Below are 15,388 nucleotides of genomic sequence, written 5' to 3' on the forward strand. Positions count from 1 at the left end.
TTTTTTTAAAAAAATTAAAAAAATAAAATAAAAATTTTAAATTAAAAGAATTGTAATCTGATTCATGTTTAAATGAAATAAAACTATTTAAAAAAAAATAAAAAATAAAAAAATACAATTAAATAAAATTAAATTATATTAGGAAAGCAGGAAGTGAACAAATGTAACAGTTACTGATTGTAAAAGTACCAGATGGAGGGGTGGGATTTAATAAGCTTTGCTTCTTCCTACTCCTTTTGGACATGTGGAACTGTGAACTGATTATGGGATGCATATAATAAAATTTTATTTAATTGTATTTTTTAATTATTATTATTATTAATTTTTTTAATGGTTTCATTTCATTTGAACATGCATCAGATTACAATTGAATGCATCCCATAATCAGTTCACAGTTCCACATGTCCAAAAGGAGTAGGAAGAAGCAAAGCTTATTAAATCCTACCCCTCCATCTGGTACTTTTACAATCAGTAACTGTTACATTTGTTCACTTCCTGCTTTCCTAATATAATTTAAGTTTATTTAATTGTATTTTTTTATAATTTTTTTTAATAATCTTCAATAAAAATGAGTGAAACTTTGATCCAGCTGCAGTACCACTCCCGTTTTTTCTTCTTTTCTTTTTCTTTTCAACTATTTTTCAAGTCCCAGACAACAAGTTAAGATAACTCATACTAAACTATGACGCGTTCATCTCTCGTGTCTCCTTTTCCAGGAGCCCAAACCAGCTTCACCTTTGAGTTGCCCAATCACAAGCTCTGCTTCCAGTCCAAAGTCTCACCAGTGGACATGTCCGCCATGCCGCCATCAGCTAGCCTCACCTTACCTCCGGTCACCATGTCTGGCGAATACATCATGGAGGACCACGAGAGTCATTCAGACCAGGGCTGGGGTGCTGATGACTTCCCGGCCAAGCAAGGGAATTATCTCCAAGGGAACTACCTGCGCTGCGTGGCTGAGGTAGGGCAGGACTCGGAATGTGGATGTGATGAACGTGATGTGTATTTGGGAATCATGGATGACGGATTCTCAAACTTTTTATTTTTTTATTTTTTTTTAGATCGGCTCTTTTGAACACAACCTGACCACTGATCTGCTAAACCACCTAGTTTTCCTGCAGAAGGTTTTCATGAAGGAGGTCAATGAGGTCATCCAAAAGGTGTCAGGTAAGTCAAATAATAATAATAATAATAATAATAATACGTTTCATTTGTATAGTGGAGAAAAATAGAAGTTTTTAGTTGTTTTTTGAAGGTGAGAAGGTCAGGGCAAGCACGGAGTGAATGGGGCAAAGAGTTCCAAAAGGGGGGGGGCAGCGATGGAGAAGGCTCTGGTTCCCCAGGTTCGGAGCTTGGTCTTAAAGGGGAGTGCCAGGAGGTTGGAGTCTAAGGAGCGAAGGGGACGCAGGGGGATTGTGTGGGTGAAGGAGGTCTGTGAGATATGGAGAGCTTTGTAGGAGATGAGAAGGACCTTGAAATTGATACGTTGGGGGACGGGAAGCCAGTGGAGGATGCCGTCTTTAATTAAAAAAAATTGTTTTGAATTTAAAATTTAAAAGTTTAATTTGTTTTTTTTAAATAAAAAAAATGTTAATGGTTTAATTTCATTTGAACATGCATTAGATTACAATTGAGTGCATCCCATAATTTCACAGTTCCACATAATTTACGTTTTTTTTATTAAATTTTTTAAATAAAAAATTAGTTAAAATTATTTTAAAAAATAATTTTAATTAATTTTATTTATTTATTTATTTTTATGATTTAATTTCATTTGAACATGCATCAGATTACAATTGAGTGCATCACATAATCAGTTCACAGTTCCACATAATTTAAGTTTTTTTTATTAAATTTTTTTAATTAAAAAAATTGTCAAAATTATTTTAAAAATTAATTTTAATTAATTTAATTAATTTATTTATTTATTTATTTTTATGGTTTAATTTCATTTGAACATGCATCAGATTACAATTGAGTGCATCACATAATCAGTTCACAGTTCCACATAATTTAAGTTTTTTTTATTTTTTTTTTAATAAAAAAATTAGTCAAAATTATTTTAAAAATTAATTTTAATTAATTTTATTTATTTATTTTTATGGTTTAATTTCATTTGAACATGCATCAGATTACAATTGAGTGCATCCCATAATCAGTTCACAGTTCCACATAATTTAAGTTTTTTTTATTTTTTTTTAACAACAAAATTAGTCAAAATTATTAAAAATAATAAAAATTTTAAAATAATTTTAATTATTATTTTTTTTATTTTTATGGTTTATTTCATTTGAACATGCATCAGATTACAATTGAGTGCATCACATAATTGGTTCTTAAATTGTTAAAATTATATTATGAAAGCAGGAAGTGAACAAATGTAACAGTTACTGATTGTAAAAGTACCAGATGGAGGGGTAGGATTTAATAAGCTTTGCTTCTTCCTACTCCTTTTGGACATGTGGAACTGGGAACTGATTATGGGATGCATTCAATTGTAATCTGATGCATGTTCAAATGAAATAAAACCATTCCCATAAAACAAATTTAATTGTAATCATTACTGTTTCCTCCCTGATCAATACAGTAATTCTGATATTTGACATGAAATATTAACCTCTACACCACACACTGCAGGAAGAATTGGTACATAACTGTTACAAATACAAATGTATTCTAATTCTAATCTTGTAGGATTGACATGCATGTGTTTTTTTTTCTTCTTCAGGGGTAGAGCAGCCCATCCCGCTTTGGAACGAGCACGACACCTCAACAGATGCAGACAAGCCCAAAATACTTCTCTATTCTCTTAGCCTCATGTTCAAGGTACCTAATATTCAATTATATTCTGTATGAATGTGGACTAAGTCCGTCAAATGATGACTGGGGGGTTTTCAAAGAAATGTCTCCTTTTCACAGGGGATTCAGATGACTGCCACCACCCCGTCGATGCGAGCCGTGCGCTTTGAGACGGGTCTGATTGAGCTGGAGCTATCCAACCGGATCCAGTGCAAAGCTCAGCCCGGTGGGAGCAGCAGTTACCTGAAGCTCTTTGGAAAATGTCAAGTCGATCTCAACCTCGCCCTCGGACAGATTGTCAAGCACCAGGTACGAATGGGTGTGCCCCCCCCCCCCAAGTTGTTTTCTCCCATATGAAAAGTCTTAATGTCACAGTTGCGCATCAGTCACTATAGTGTGTCATTCCGATCGCGAGCTACCGGTCGATCGCGGAGGTGGTACTGGTCGATCGCTGGTCGATCGCGGCGTGACATTAAAAAAATATCATCCCCGCATCAATGCCGTCACTTGATTGACATACAGGGCAGCCATTCAGATGACAACTGAATGTTGCCCTTCGGGCGACCAATCAAATCAAACAACGTCTCTAAGTGCAGCAGAACTTACGATGTCAGCCTATCATCCATCCCCGTTACTTGATTGACATACAGGACAACCAATCATATGACAACTGAATTTTGACCTTTAGGTCACCGCTCATGCGTAAACAACGATGCAAAGTGCTAAGCTAGTCGGCGAATTGCGTCAGATTTTAAAGCCCTCGCTAAAGTTTATGGTCACTAAAATGAGTGAAGGAGCTGGACCAAGTAAAAAGGCAAAAACTGGACCAAGTAAAAAGGCAAAAAACATATCACTTCCATACTGATATGGAATATTATACGGATATTATGATACGGATATTATCCATGACTGATAAACATTTGGAAGTGTGCTTGAGGCTGGCTATCAGCAGCTACTGTCCGGACGATGCATCCCTGGCTGGTTCAATTCAGTGCAAGTCATCAAAGTAAACTCAGGTAATTACAAAAAAATTAATAGTTAATTATGTGTGTTTTGCAATATTGGCTCATTTGGTTATGTAAGGTACATCAACATACATTGTACGTACAAATAATCCTCAATACATTTGAAAATAAATAGATGTTTTGCATTTTTGTAGTGGGTAGATCATTTTGACTCGGTCATTTTAAAAGTAGCTCGCATGCTGAAAAAGTGTGAGCACCCCTGACTTAGGGGAAAAAAATCCTGAAGCAGGTTATCATAATGCGTGCATGAAAAGGGCTTAGATGACTGACCCCACTTTTTTTTTTATGACAGGTTTACGAAGAGGCCGGCTCCGATTTCCACCAAGTGGCGTACTTTCGAACCCGGATCGGTCTGCGAAATGCTCTGCAGGAGGAAATCAGTGGCTCGTCTGACAAGGAGGCCGTTCTCATCACGCTCAACAGGCCAATCGTTTTTGCACAGCCGGTGGCGTTTGATAGAGGTGCGCTTTCTTTTTTCCGTTTTGTCACATCCAATACCAAAAAGTGTATCACATTCTCAATAGATTGTGTACGATTACAATAGATTTTCCATATTTTTTTCGTATACATGGACCCAAATATTCCAATTCTATTCGGGTTATTTACTGAAACAAAGAATGTAAACTTTGTATACACCTCATTCCGAAACAAAAATGCCAATCCGCATGAATATATAATGGGATTCCCATGGCGTGGAATATTCCTTTAACCAATCCGATTGAGGTATCTTGTACCCGCTCAAACGGAAAGTTGTCAAGGTGCGTACTTTCAGCGCACGCTCAGGTGTGACGTAATACGCAGAGGTTTTGAAAATGGCGGCGAGCAGTCATCACTGGACTAGAGCGGAAAGTTCATTTTTTATACAAACTTTAAAAAAAAATGAACGGAATTGCAAGACTGGACGGCTGAAATTTTTTTTTAGTATTTTTAATTTATTATTATTTAATTTATTTATTAAAACTTATTAAAATTTATTTATTAAAATGTATTAAAATTATTAATAAATTATTTATATATATTTTTTATTTATATATATTTATAAATATTCATATTTATTAAAAATTAATCCCATCCCCTTCTTCGGTTTTAAAAATGGCGGCGAGCGGTCATCACTGGACTAGAGCGGAAAGTTCATTTTTTATACAAACTTTTAAAAAAAATTGGAATTGGAAATTGGAAAAAAAACGGAATTGCAAGACTGGACGGCTGAAAAATTATTTATTATTTTTAATTTATTATTATTTAATTTATTTATTAAAACTTATTAAAATTTATTTATTAAAATGTATTAAAATTAAATTTTTATATATATTTTTTAATTTATATATATTTATAAATATTTATATTTATTAAAAATTAATCCCATTCCCTTCTTCGGTTTTAAAAATGGAGGCGAGCAATCGGCACTGGACTGCTGCGGAAATTTTTTTTTGGGATTCAAACAAAATTTCAAGACTTGACGAACGGAAAAACTGGCAATACGGAGTTATTCCGACAAGTGAAAAAAAAAAACTCGAGTAAGTCGGTATCACGTGATGTTGGTGTTTACGTTTTACTGGGCATGCCCTATTGACTATTCTGGTTGATTATAGCGGCGCATGTAGACAAGAGATTGGAATATTCCTTTCCGTGTATACCAGGGGTCTCAAACACGAGGCCCCCCGCCTTGATATGAAAGTTTAATGTTAGTTGCGGCCCCGCGCAAGTTTGATATGGATGCTGTATGGTATCATGTACCCAGAAAAAATTATTACGTTTGATTCATGTTCATGTTAAAGGTTAAATAACTGTTAATAGTTATCCTCCCTATCCATGTGGAAGTGGTAAGTTTTTGGCTATTTAAGTTGAAAGGAAATAACTTGGAGGCTACCGTTTAGGTCGCTAGCTGACTCTAGTTTGCGAGTTAGCATGTGTCTCAAGAGTCTGCAGTTGCGCAATATGTTGTAAATAAAAAGAGTATAAATGTGACTATATATATAATAATCCTTGGCTTGGATTTCTAGGAAACTTTCCACTGCAGTCGGAAAGGAGTCTCTGTAGCTCAGTGGTCTCAAACACGCGGGCCAAAAGTGGCCCGCAGGACACTAGTTTGCGGCCCCCACCTTGATATGAAAGTTTAATGTTAGTGCGGCCCCACGTAAGTTTGATATGGATGCTGTATGGTATCATGTACCCAGAAAAAATTATTACGTTTGATTCATGTTCATGTTAAAGGTTAAATAACTGTTAATAGTTATCCTCCCTATCCGTGTGGAAGTGGTAAGTTTTTGGCTATTTAAGTTGAAAGGAAATAACTCGAAGGCTACCGTTTAGGTCGCTAGCTGACTCTAGTTTGCGAGTTAGCATGTGTCTCAAGACCCTGCAGTTGCGCAATATGTTGTAAATAAAAAAAAGTATAAATGTGACTATACTTTCACATCAAGGCGGGGGCCTCAAACTAGTGTCCTGCGGGCCTCATTTGGCCCGCGGGCCGCGTGTTTGAGACCACTGTCCTAAACTTTTGTGCTTGAGCCCAGTCTCCTGTGTTTGATTAATGTTCATGTTAAAGGTTAAATAACTGTTAATAGTTATCCTCCCTATCCGTGTGGAAGTGGTAAGTTTTTGACTATTTAAGTTGAAAGGAAATAACTTGGAGGCTACCGTTTAGGTCGCTAGCTGACTCTAGTTTGCGAGTTAGCATGTGTCTCAAGACCCTGCAGTTGCGCAATATGTTGTAAATAAAAAAAGTATAAATGTGACTATACTTTCATATCAAGGCGGGGGCCTCAAACTTAGTGTCCTGCGGGCCTCATTTGGCCCGCGGGCCGCGTGTTTGAGACCACTGTCCTAAACTTTTGTGCTTGAGCCCAGTCTCCTGTGTTTGATTCATGTTCATGTTAAAGGTTAAATAACTGTTAATAGTTATCCTCCCTATGCGTGTGGAAGTGGTAAGTTTTTGGCGATTTAAGTTGAAAGGAAATAACTTGAAGGCTACCGTTTAGGTCGCTAGCTGACTCTAGTTTGCGAGTTAGCATGTGTCTCAAGAGTCTGCAGTTGCGCAATATGTTGTAAATAAAAAGAGTATAAATGTGACTATAGTCGTGTTTTGTCATGTCTACAGGGCTCTAATAATGCTTTGTTCATTTTAATCTGAAAAAAATAATTTGTCTACCCACCAACTATATGTGCTTTCTTAAGTTTTTATTATTTGACGTTTTATTATTATTATTATATTTATTTTTTACTGATTGATTGATTTTCTTTATTCTTGATTTATTTATTTTTCATCTTATTTTGTGTAGAAAAATAAAAAGTTGCTTTTTCTCTTGTTTATTTCCAACCATGACTTTGTAACGCTCTTCTTATCTACCCGGGTATCCTCTGCAGCTGTGCTCTTCTGGCTGAATTACAAGGCAGCGTATGACAACTGGAATGAACAGCGTCTGGCCCTGAACAAGGACATCCATGTGGCCACTAAAGAGGTGGTGGACAAGCTGCCAGGAATCCAGCAGACCTCGGCCCAAGCCTTCAGTACCCTCTTCCTTCAACTGACCGTCAATGACCTGGGCATCTGCCTCCCCATCACCAACACATCCCAGGTAATCGGCTTTAATTAATATTTAAGGACTTAGAATAGAATCGTTTTTTTTTTTACATTTGGTAAATTATATTCATTAATTCATTCATTTTCTACCGCTTTTTCCTCACGAGGGTTGCGGGGGTGCTGGAGCCTATCCCAGCTGTCTTCTTGGGGCGAGAGGCGGGGTACACCCTGGACTGGTGGCCAGCCAATCACAGGGCACATATAGACAAACAACCATTCACACTCACATTCATACCTATGGACAATTTGGAGTCGCTAATTAACCTAGCATGTTTTTGGAATGTGGGAGGAAACCGGAGTACCCGGAGAAAACCCATGCATGCACGGGGAGAACATGCGAACTCCACGTAGAGATGGCCGAGGGTGGAATCGAACTCGGGTCTACTAGCTGTGAGGCCTGCACGCTAATCACTCAGCCCGATTGTAAACATTAATTCATTCATTTTCTACTGCTTATCCTCACAAGGGTCGCGAGGGGGTGCTGGAGCCTATCCCAGTTGTCTTCTTGGGGCGAGAGGCGGGGTACACCCTGGACTGGTGGCCAGCCAATCACAGGGCACATATAGACAAACAACCATTCACACTCACATTCATACCTATGGACAATTTGGAGTGGCTAATTAACCTAGCATGTTTTTGGAATGTGGGAGGAAACCGGAGTACCCGGAGAAAACCGGGGAGAACATGCAAACGCCACACAGAGATGGCCGAGGGAATTGAACTCGGGTTTCCTAGCTGTGAGGCCTGCGTGCTAACCACTCGACCGCCGTGCAGTCCTATTTGTCTCTTTACTCCAGAATTTCTTTCTACCCCAAAATGTCATTTTTTTTAGCAACCATTTTTAACAACTTATAGTTTAGTATTACAGTTTGTTGACGTTCCTCATTCAAATGTCAGTTGATGTTAGACTTCTACTACGACTTTGATGTAAAGCATATTTGGGTATATTATTACCATGCCATGACTTATTTCCATAGAAAGGACAAGCACCTGGTACAGAGGGCGTCAACTCTGAATCGGGTCCCCGCAAATCAAAATCCCAAAAAGTAAACCTGCTATTTATTTACCTTGTAATGTCTCACTGAGGGGACAATCAATGGCTGACTGTCAACGTCAATCTTCTGTTGCAAATTTGCATTGTCTAAAACGGTGGTGACTTCAAAGTTCAATTCCCAACTTTTGTCTTTACTAACAGAGGTGGTGGTATCTGAATCGTTTTCGGCGTGGGCCTTAACTTTGGGTTAAAACCACATGAAATAATGTCATTCTTTTTCAGGACAATCACTTTTTTTTTTAAATACCAAATGATTAAATTCACTAAATCACTTGTGGGAGCAAGCATGTTGAACTTAAATTACCTGAATTTTTGCAATTCATTGTCTAAATTTGTTTAAATACATTGATATTATGATCTGATACATGTTGTGTATTCAGAAATTCAGGTAATATGGGTAATGGTTTTCCTGTCGTGAAATGTCGTGGTAACATTCCACTGTAGCTTTTCGTCGTTCGATTGTATTGATTGTAAGATATCCCTTTATTCGTCCCTCAGTGGGGAAATTTGTATTGCAGAGCAGCAAAGAGTACAGAATCAGTTAAGCAGTACAAAATACACAATATAAAAAATTATAACAAATTAACAATTTTACCAGAGTTATGAAAAAAAAAAGGCCAGTAAGGATAATTCATAATGCCGCCTACAGAGAACATACTAACTCCTTATTTCTAAAATGACAAATACTTCAACTTGCTGATATAGTTCATCTAATTAAACAGCTAAAATAATGCATAAGGCTAAAAATAAACCAATTAGCTAAAAATGTCATCCAATACTTCTCTACAAGAGAGGAGAAATATGATCTCAGGGAAGAACTCCATTTGAAACACTTCTATGCTAGGACTACGTTATGCTAGCCATAGCATTTCAGTATGTGGAATCAAACTATGGAATGGATTGAGTAAGGACCTCAAACAATGCACATATTAGGAAAGCAGGAAGTGAACAAATGTAACAGTTAGTGATTGTAAAAGTACCAGATGGAGGGGTAGGATTTAATAAGCTTTGCTTCTTCCTACTCCTTTTGGACATGTGGAACTGGGAACTGATTATGGGATGCATTCAATTGTAATCTGATGCATGTTCAAATGAAATAAAACCATTAAAAAAAAAATTAAAACAATTAAAAACATTTTTTAATTAAAAAAATAAAATAAAAAACTCAAATTGTATTATGGAAAGCAGGAAGTGAACAAATGTGAACAAACTGTGAACTGATTATGTGATGCATTCAATTGTGATATGATGTTCAAATGAAATAAAACCATAAAAAAATTTTAAAAAATTAAAAAAAAAAATTTAATTAAAATAAAAAATGTGTATTATGGAAAGCAGGAAGTGAACAGATGTAACAGTTAGTGATTGTAAAAGTACCAGATGGAGGGGTAGGATTTAATAAGCTTTGCTTCTTCCTACTCCTTTTGGACATGTGGAACTGTGAACTGATTATGGGATGCATTCAATTGTAATCTGATGCATGTTCAAATGAAATTAAACCATGAAAAAAAATGTTAATAAAAAAAAATAAAAAACACATTAAAAAAGCAAAAAAAAAAACTAATTATATTAGGAAAGCAGGAAGTGAACAAATGTAACAGTTAGTGATTGTAAAAGTACCAGATGGAGGGGTAGGATTTAATAAGCTTTGCTTCTTCCTACTCCTTTTGGACATGTGGAACTGGGAACTGATTATGGGATGCATTCAATTGTAATCTGATGCATGTTCAAATGAAATAAAACCATAAAAAAATTAAAACAATTAAAAAAAAGTTTTTTTAATAAAAAAAATAAAATTAAAAAAACTCAAATTATATTAGGAAAGCAGGAAGTGAACAAAGACAGCTTTTTTCTAAACAACAAATATCTCACGAGATCTCATGACACCCATAATCATGATATTAGTATAATATCTAAAAGTGATAAAAAGCAAAGTGAAGTGTTACCATTCAAGTATTTATGTTTACTTGTACTACCGAGTCACTCATCCCACTTTCCCGCTTCACCACCAGGCAAACCACAGCATAGATTTCGACACCGGCTCAGCTCTGGTTTTAACCATTGAGAGCACGTTGATCACCGCCTGCTCATCCGAGTCCTTGGTGAGCAAAGGTCACTTCAAGAATTTCTGCATCCGTTTCGCGGAAGGCTTTGAGACCTCTTGGGACGACTGGAAACCCGAAATCCGAGGCGATCTGGTCATGAATGCTTGTAAGTGAAAACACTTTACAGTTTCCTGTGACTGAATTTCATTCATCATTGAAGTATTTTGGTCATGTGTACTCAGGTATAGTACCCGATGGTACATACGAAGTATGTTCCAGGACCACGGGGCAGCCTTCTGCTGGTAAGTCGATAAAATATATCCGACACTTCACTTTCTATCTGAATTTTAAATTTTCATTCTTGTTCCTTGCGTCTTGGTCTTGGTCTTTCAGAGAGCAGTAGTGCTGGCACGTGGACCCTGAACGTGCTTTGGAAAATGTGCGGCATCGATGTTCACATGGACCCCAACATCGGAAAGCGCCTCAACGCTCTGGGAAATACGTTGACGTCACTGACGGGAGAGGACGACGTGGAAGACATCGGCGACCTCAACTCGGTCAACATGGCAGACCTTTCAGATGAAGACGACTGTGACACCATGTCCCCCACCGTACACTTGGTCAGTCCATATTTACTTTGTGTGGTTTTTTTTTGTACATTTGTTGTAAGACAGTAATAGTAGTCCATAACAAAAATAAAGATTAGTTTACAAAATATCATAAAACAATAACACAAAAGACAAGAGATGTATCGTATATACCCCAGTAGGTCCTTCTTGTCTGACGTCACGGCATCTACTCATGTCCTCGCTTAACATGTTTTTTGGTGGTGATGTTTTGCGGCATGACAAGTTGTATTTTGCGGCCCGGGACTTCAATTCTTCCATGGGCAAGATCAGTGTTACTTCCATAGGCAAGCCCCACACACACACATACACACACACACTCACATACGTTTTCTTCTTTTCCATCCCCTCCTGCTCCGGTCGCTCCAAATTTGCAATAAATCACCAAATAAAGCCAAATAATACTCCGTATAACTGGGAGATGTAGCTTACTATTTTCCCTAGCAGAGCAAATCTAAAGGGCATTTAGATAATAATACTGTAATAATACATAATGATTATAATAATAATTATGATTATGATAATAATAATAATAATGATGATGATGATGATAATAATAATAATGTCTGCCCCAATGGCTGGACATGATGATGATGATAATAATAATAATAATAATAATAAGAAGAAGAAGAAGAAGAAGAAGAAGAAGAATATATAATAAGAATATAATAATAATAATGGCTGGACAGGATGATGCTGCTGCTGCTGATGATAATAATAATAATTATTATTATTATCTTTATCATCATCATCCTGTCCAGCCATTATTATTTTTATTATTATAATAATATATAATAATAATAATTTTTATTAGTAGTAGTATTATCTTTATCATCATCATCATCATCCTGTCCAGCCATTGGGGCAGTCATTATTATTATTATTATTATATATTATTATTATTATCATCATCATCATCATCCTGTCCAGCCATTGGGGCAGACATTATTATTATTATATTGTTATCATTATTATCATCATCATTATTATCATCATGTCCAACCATAATAATAATAATAATAATAATAATAATTTTAATAATAATAATTTAATAATAAAATAAGCCATTGGGGCAGACATTATTATATTGTTATTATCATTATTATCATCATCATTATTATTATCATCATCATCATCATCCTGTCCAACCATAATAATAATAATAATAATAATAATAATAATAATAATAATGTCTGCCCCAATGGCTGGACAGGATGATGATGATGATAATGATAATAACAATAATGATAATAATGATGATAATATCTGCCCCAATGGCTGGACAGGATGATGATGATAATAACAATAATAACAATGATAATGATAATAATAATATCTGCCCCAATGGCTGGACAGGATGATGATGATAATAACAATAATAATGATAATGATAATGATAATGCCCCAATGGCTGGACAGGACAAAAAAATCCATCAGCACAACATGCAACAGGTAAGTAAACACAACTCCTACTATGGGAACAATTATTATAAATAATAATGTTATTATGTAAACACATCATTTCAGCTCTTTTTTTTCTTTTACAATTCCAATTCAAATTTCATCAACATAAGCAGGATTTTTTTGGTCATTTTAATGAAGTATGATGATATTTTTATTATGTTTATGTAAAAAGTTGTTGACATGTTTGTGTGGAAAAACCTTGAATAACTCCAACAGTAGAATTTAGCGGCTTCTGGAAATTAGCTCATATGGAAAACACAGGAAACCAACCACACGTCATTTCCAAAATATGACATCATTGATTTGTCCCTAACGTGTTCCTGCAGAGTCCAGAGAGCCAGTTCAGCCCACGGCTGACATTAAAGAAACGTCTGGTAAACCACATCCTGGGCCTCAGTCCCAGACCTCAGAGTGTATCTGTCCCGGCCGACTACTTAAACTGTCCCACCCCCCGCCTTTCCGCGGGCAGTACCCGGGAACAAAGACCACTCTCCTGGGCATGTGTATGTAGCCAGCCTGGTGTCAAAATTCTTTTTCCGAGATGTCGGACCTTTCTGTAAACAAATGGTTGCAAAATTCTAAGCAATACTACAACTAAATAATAAAAACTACTTCAAAATAGTATTGCTTAGAATTTGGACTCCTCATTAAGATGTGCAGTAATTTTGGGTGAGATGACATAAATCGGTGTTGCACAATCGTCGGAAAGATCTCAAATTATCTTTCCTTCCTTCACTTTGTCGGTGATGGTGGTGTCGGTGTCCCTGGTTTTCGTGACTTTCGCTTCATATTACCACATATTTGATTGAATTCTAATAAGAATAATAACACATTAATTACCCACTCGGAGACGTGTCTGGACATGTTTTCAAGATGGGGATTCGGTGGCTTTGAATTGTTATCAACATTGTCCCCGTTGTCCCAACAGGAGACGGTTGATCCCAGGAGGCAGATGCTGATGGGAAACCAGGTGGTCGACCCTCGAGGCAGGAAGTTTACCAAGAGGGTAGTGGATATCCGAGAGCTAAACGAACAGGCCAAGGTCATCGATGACCTCAAGTAAGAGTCTGGCGTCAACACTGACACTTTACATGTTTAATTATGCAAAGGGCAAGACATTAAGATAGGCGTACTAACAATCAATTAGATGTTTTAATTGCAATTCATTTGCAATAAATTTTAATGATAGTTTGCTTTTAATTTTTTTTGTCTTTGAAATGTTGACTTTATTTTTAGGACCTATGTTCCCTTAGTTTTTTTTTTGTAAGTTTCTTGTTTTTATTTTTTATTCTTTAATTTTTTTAATATTTTTAATTTATTTTTGTAATATTTTTAATTTAATTTTTTAAATATTTTTAATTTATTTTTTTTTATATTTCTAATTTAATTTTTTTTAAATATTTTTAATTTAATTTATTTTTAAATATTGTTGATTTAATTTATTTTTACATATTGTCAATTCAATTTATTTTTAAATATTGTTGATTTTATTTATTTTTACATATTGTCAATTTAATTTATTTTTAAATATTGTTAATTTAATTTATTTTTAATTTATTTTAAAATATTTTTTAATTTAATTTATTTTAAAATATTTTAAATTTATTTTAAAATATTTTAAATTTATTTTAAAATATTTTAAATTTATTTTAAAATATTTCTAATTTCTTTTTACATATTTTTAATTTATTTTTACATATTTTTAATTTATTTTTAAAATATTTTTTATTTAATTTATTTTTAAAATGAGATGGCCGAGGGTGGAATTGAACTTCGGTCTCCTAGCTGCGAACCACACAAGCAAAATCACTAAGCAAAATTCCCAGTTTGAAACACATGACTGCAGTCTGCATGCCCTGCAGATTTATGGTTAACCGTGCTCTTAAAGTGTTCTCTATCCTGTGAAAACTCCTTAGGAAATTGGGTGCAAGTGAAGGCACCATCAACCAAGAGATTCAGCGTTACCAACAGCTGGAGTCTGTGGCCGTCAATGACATCAGACGAGATGTCAGAAAGAAGCTGCGTCGTTCCAGCATGAGGGTAAGCTCTCCTCTCAAAGGCACTAGCCACGACTCAAGAACGACATTGTTTCCTTCGTAACTTCAAATATTCATAACTTTTAATATTTATGACTTTGTTTTTGTCCCTTTGCTAGGCGGCCTCCCTAAAGGATAAGTGGGGTCTTGGCTACAAACCAAGCTACAACCGCTCCAAAAGCATCTCAACAGCAGCAGGTCGACCACCTTTAAAAAGGATGGACAGACAGAGGTAACGACGGCAAGATAATTCATTCAAGTCGATCAAATTATAACAACGGCTAAAAATGGGCATAATTAATTTTTGATCCGAGGCAATTTTCTTGAAGCGATGGATGCGCACTATGTACTGCTGCCAGCCCTCAGTATAATATGCAGTTAAATGAGGACCAAATATTATGAATGAAAGATTGACTGCAAATAACTACAAGAGAGAGAGAATAATAATTATAATAATATTATAATAATAATAATAATAATAATAATAATAATAATAAAAATAATAATAATATTTTTTTTTTAATAAAGCTTGAATTTAACAGGAAAATAAAATTCTGCATGAATAGAAGAAGACATGGGCTGATTTAAATGGCAATGTCTGCCTATAAATAAAAAAACTACCAAGATAGTATCCACACTATATAAAAATGTAATGGAGGTAAGAGCGAATATTCATTATATTAAAGAAAAATGGTAAAAAGAACTCAAAACAAACATTCCAGAAACTGAATAGTTGGGTATGATTATGACCCAAAA

At 35.4% G+C, this 15,388-nt stretch overlaps 1 pseudogene; it reads left to right on the forward strand.

Moving 5' to 3' along the window:
- Positions 1 to 15,388, forward strand: part of LOC131140131 (bridge-like lipid transfer protein family member 1) — a 121,251-nt pseudogene that overhangs the window by 70,022 nt on the left and 35,841 nt on the right.

The sequence above is a fragment of the Doryrhamphus excisus genome, chromosome 13 (genome assembly GCF_030265055.1).
Source record: "Doryrhamphus excisus isolate RoL2022-K1 chromosome 13, RoL_Dexc_1.0, whole genome shotgun sequence".
Classification (NCBI taxonomy): domain Eukaryota; kingdom Metazoa; phylum Chordata; class Actinopteri; order Syngnathiformes; family Syngnathidae; genus Doryrhamphus; species Doryrhamphus excisus.